The sequence below is a fragment of the Myotis myotis genome, unplaced genomic scaffold (assembly GCF_014108235.1).
Source record: "Myotis myotis isolate mMyoMyo1 unplaced genomic scaffold, mMyoMyo1.p scaffold_m19_p_9, whole genome shotgun sequence".
NCBI classification, from domain to species: Eukaryota; Metazoa; Chordata; class Mammalia; order Chiroptera; family Vespertilionidae; genus Myotis; species Myotis myotis.
Genome location: NW_023416401.1, coordinates 59,467,999 through 59,473,264, shown reverse-complemented (window position 1 = coordinate 59,473,264; position 5,266 = coordinate 59,467,999).

Below are 5,266 nucleotides of genomic sequence, written 5' to 3'. Positions count from 1 at the left end.
TTTGCTGATAAAATAACTTTTAAAAAAATTACTGACTTTGGAGACAGAAGGGAGAGATACATTGGTTCGTTGTACCACTCGTTTGATGTCCCAGAGAAGGGATTGAATCCGCAACCTCGGCATTTCGGGATATGCTCTAACCAACTGAGATACCCAGCCAGGTAAAATAACTTTTACTTTTAAGGTCAACAGTGAGTAGGTAGCAACCTTTGTCCTGGATTATTGGGGACTGTCGCTTAAAATGTCCCAAGCTGTTGTCTGAAATTTCATTCTTAGAAATTATCTGAGTCTGTGAGAAGCTAAGTGCAGCATATCTTTGGACGGGCCTGGGAAGAGGAATGCCTGGGATACTGCTTTGGGGAGAAAGGAGATTGAGGTGGGAAGGAGGTCTTTGATCCCAGCCAAAGTCAGGGGTCACAAAGAAACTCCCAGCACCTTGTGGCGCAAGAGCTGCAGGAGCAGGGACACCACTTGTCAGTGCACCCCAGCAGCTGGAGCCCTTCCTCAAGGAATCACTACAAGCAAGAAACAGGAAGTTGCAAACTGGCATAAGGTGAATTTATGTCAGAGTGGAACATCGACCAACTGCCTCCTGCACACTCTGACCAGGGATTAAGCCCACAACCTGGGCAAGTGCCCTGACCAGAAATCGAACCAGCAACCTCTCAGTGCATGGGATGATGTCCAACCGAGCCATACCGTCCAGGGCCATATGATGATTTTAAAAAAGCCTCTGTACAAGAATGATTCTAGAAGCTGAGGCAGAAAAAATGTGAAGCAGTTGCCTCAACCCTGATAGCTACCATGTATCTCTGTCCTTAGAGGTGAGGACACTGGGGCTCAGGGCCAGCACAACTACAGCCACCTCCCCTGGCCCAGTTGTCCATTCACAATCTTCCATCTTCCAAATTCCTTAAAACTCTCTCCTTTCCAAGGATCTAGTTCCAACTGAAGACCCAGGCTGTGCCTGCAGTGACATAGCCAGTATGCAATAGGAGGCAAACTTCAGAACCTGGACCAGATAGAGCGGGAACCACCTGGATAGAGTACAAGGAAAAAGATGGGTGCTCCAGGCTCAGCTAGTAACACAATTCTGCACTCTGGACAAGTCTGTGCTTCTCTGGGCTTCCTTTTCCTGTGTATAAATTGGGAAGCTCCTGCCATTATTCCTGATGTTCTTGTTATAAATTTGAGGTAGTGATGCTTCTTGTGCCTTAATAAGAAATATGGGGGGGGGGGGGGCGCGGGGTTCCAATTGCTTGTTTTGTTTACTATCACTTAGGCTGCAAGACCATAGGACAAGAACCTTTTGTACCTTGTACCACAGCTGCTACTGATAAATGCCATCATTAATGAGAATATTAGGAACATATTGCAGCCACTACTCCTGTGTTTTCCAGACGTTGCTCACCAACCAGGCACCATTTGGCTCCCAGGGGTGAGGCCCGAGATGCAAAGCCAACGAACCAGTCCGTTAGTGATTAAAAGACAAACAAACCACTTAGCTGCTGAGTCCAAACAACTGCATGGAAGACGAACCCATTTATTCATTCAGCAAATGTGTGCTGAGCACCTACAATGTGCCAGGTGCTGTGAATACTGCGAAAGAGTCCAATATGTATCCTCTCCTTACAGAACTTATGGTCCAGTGGACCATGACCATAGGCCCTGGTAGAGGCTAAAACAGTTGTTAGGAATGGTTCCCTTTCCTGAGAAAACAAAAACAGCCATGGCCAGGCTAGATAGTACAGGACCCTTGGCCAATTCCTTCTTTCCCCAGGAAGCTTTGATGGCAGAGCCCAGACATCAGGAGTCAGGGTAAGGGGCTTAGGAGACACATCATCTCTCATTATGAGCGCCTGGTCAGTGTTACCCATGTGACAGATTAGCAGACCTGAGATCAGAGTTAAGGCTAAGACCAGACTGGCAGGACATCTCCAAAAAAGGAAAGGGGGAAAAAGTCTGGGTAATAAACCAGAATCCGTAGGGGACCAGAAGTGGGGGGACTACATGGGATCTCACAGATGGGAACATCTGGAAAGGCAGTTCGTGTGTCTGGGAGGAGACAGACTTGAGGGAACGGAGTGTGCTTGCACACGAGCTGGGCCCGTTGGAGGAGGCAACATGGCTGTGGTGCAAATAAGGCATTTAACCTCTCTGGCTCAGATGAACAGTGGCCTCTTTTCTACTGAGAGGTCATTGTCCCAAAGATTACCATGGTAGAGTGGCTAAAGGCACTGTGGGCAGCACTCATTGGTGGCAGTCTTGCCTTTAGGGTACCTGGGTTACAGTTCCAGAGTTACTGCTCCAAGTGTTGGAGGGTCTGAAACCAGGCTCCCTTCCTCCTAAACCAGGGCCTGTGGGTGTGGAAAGAGCTTGGATTTGGGGTTAAGAGCCCTACCTAGTACAAAACCAACTCTCGTGGTATCTCTCAGAGCCTTAGTTTCTTGATTTGTAAAACATGAATTCAAGTCCCTACAAGGTTATCATGAAGAATAGCTAAGTTCTTACTTAGCACAAGTTCTAGCACACAATTAAGTGTACAAGAAATAGCAGTGGGCATAGTAGTGACTCTTAGGTCTGTTTTGACCACTGATGTCATGATCAGCTAAGTGGGTCCCATGTCATTTGTCACTAATAACTACCATTTAACTACCAAAGTTTGTAAATTACTTACAGCAATTATATCAGGTGTGCATATAACTTACTATATAATTTAGGGTCAGCCACTTGGCCTCTCTGAACCTGTCCTCATTACTAGCATAGGAGTAATATCACCTCATAGCCAAAGACTGAGAATACAAAAATGAACAAGACACAAGTATGGAATATTCAATCAAGAAAGGACATTTCAGGAATCTGTGCAGCCAAAAAACTCTTTCTCTCCTACCCTCTCACTCTTTTCTTGCTTAAGCCAGTCTGCTGCTGCCTGGAATACACTTGCTTTCAGTCCCTTCTGTTAAGTCTTCATTTCTATCAAAATTGATTTCAAGTATCACCTCTTTCCTGCTGTCTTTCTCCTACTGCTGCCAGGCACTAAACTCTAAAGCTGGGCAGATAAAAAGACGTACCAGGAGATGGCAAAGCTGTTTGTGTGCCTGCCTTCTACCTCCAGCTTGAGATTTGAGCAGGCTGGGGTCAGGTATCAGCCATTCCTATTGGGCTTCCATCCAGTAGATGACCCTTAGAGCAGTTTCCAGTTACCAATCCCAGGTAGGTTATTTTGCTTTAATATTCCAGACAAGAACAGGGGTTCAGCCAATGACCATTTAGGCAAACAGGGAGCCCAACTTTCCACCCACCTTTCTGTGATTTCATTCATGAGGCCTTTTATAAACTGTGACTTTAGGAAAGACACTTAATTTAACCTCTGAGTTTCCATTCTCATCTATAAAATTAGGATATATAATATACTAAGCTTGTTGTGAGAATAAAGAAAATCAACTACAAAGCCCCTAGCAGCCTGTAGGTGCTCAATAAATAATAGTTCCCCAAGCAGCACTGGATCAGCCCAAAGTGGAAATGGGACAAAAAAGAAAATATGAATTGGGACACAAAAACTAAGGTAGAGGAAATAAATACAAACAGGAATTACAATAAATGTAAAGGGTTAAATTCAGCTACTAAATGAATCTTAGATTGGGTTAAAACCAGGCTGTTTAGAAGAGACAATATAGTTCTCTTCACTTTACCCATCCTTCCAATCCCAAAGGTTTGCATGCAGCCTTTATAACTCCACACTGCAGACAACCCCATGTCTTTTTTCCCCCCATCACCATTTATCCTCCCTATACCCTCTTCTACCTCCACCCCTTACCCCAAACCCCATGTCTTCATCAGCATACAACTATTATCCCTTGCTCATGGCATACATTAACAGTGGATTATCTACACTAATAAAAGACAAAGATGCTAATTGACTGTACCTTTGCTATGCCCTAAGCCATGCCCACCAGCCAATCAGAGCAACTATATGAAAATTAACCCAACCAAGATGGCGGCCGGCAGCCACAGAGCTGGAGCAAGCAGGAGGCTTGGTTGCCTGGGCGATGGAGGAAGCCAAGCTTCCTGCCAGCCCTGAGCCGGCTATGGCCTCCACTCATGGCAACAAAGTTTGAATTATAGAAGACAAATAAATCCCAGATGCCTGCTTCCAGCCAGCCTCCACTGGGAGCTTGGGTGGCTGGGAGCTGTGGCCAGCCTGCAAACAGCCATCAGCCCCTCACCCAGGCTGGCCACACCCTCATGGGGTGAGGGTCCCTGCTGGGGGGCTTAGCCAGCCTGAAAACGGCCCTCAGCCCCTCACCCAGACTGGCCAGGCACACCCAGCAGGAGCCCCCACCCTGAAGGGGCTGTGGCCAGCCTGCAAACAGCCATCAGCCCCTCACCCAGGCTGGCTAGGCACTCCTATATAACAAAAGGGTAATATGCAAATTGACCCTAACAGCAGAACGACTGGGAATGACTGGTCACTATGACACACACTGACCACCAGGGGGCAGACGCTCAATGCAGGAGCTGCCCCCTGGTGGTCAGTGCACTCCCACAGGGGGAGCTTTGCTCAGCCACAAGTCAGGCTGACAGCTGCCAGTACAGCAGTGGTGGTGGGAGCCTCTTCCGCCTCCTCAGCAGCGCTAAGGATGTCCAACTGCAGCTTAGGCCCGTTCCCTGCTGGCAAGTGGACATCCCCCAAGGGCTCCTGGGCTGCCAGAGGGATGTCTGACTGCCAGCTTAGGCCCAATCCCCCCAGGGAGCCAGCCTAAACCAGCAGGTGGTCATCCCCCAAGGGGTCCCAGACTGTGAGAGGGTACAGGCCGGGCTGAGGGACTCCCCCCGAGTGCACAAATTTTTGTGCACCGGGCCTCTAGCCCTATATAATAAAAGCCTAATATGCTGAGTCTGGTTGTCCGGTTGTGTGTTCAACCAATCAAAGCATAATATGCTAATGATATGCTAAGGCTGCTCCACAGCTTGCTATGATGTTCACTCACCACCAGGGGGCAGACACTGACCAGGTTAGCTTGCTAAGCTCCTGATCGAGATGGGCCGGACACCCCCTGGAGCCCTCTCGCGGTCCCTCTCTGGCTGGCCAACCTCCCACATCCCTCCCCAGCTCTGATTGTGCACAGGTGGGGTCCCTCGGCCTGGCCTGTGCCTTCTCGCAATCCAGAACCCTTTGGGGAATGTCAGAGAGCCAAGCCAAGGGACCCCACTGTTGCACGAATTCGTGCACCGGGCCTATAGTCTACATAATAAAGGCTCAAAA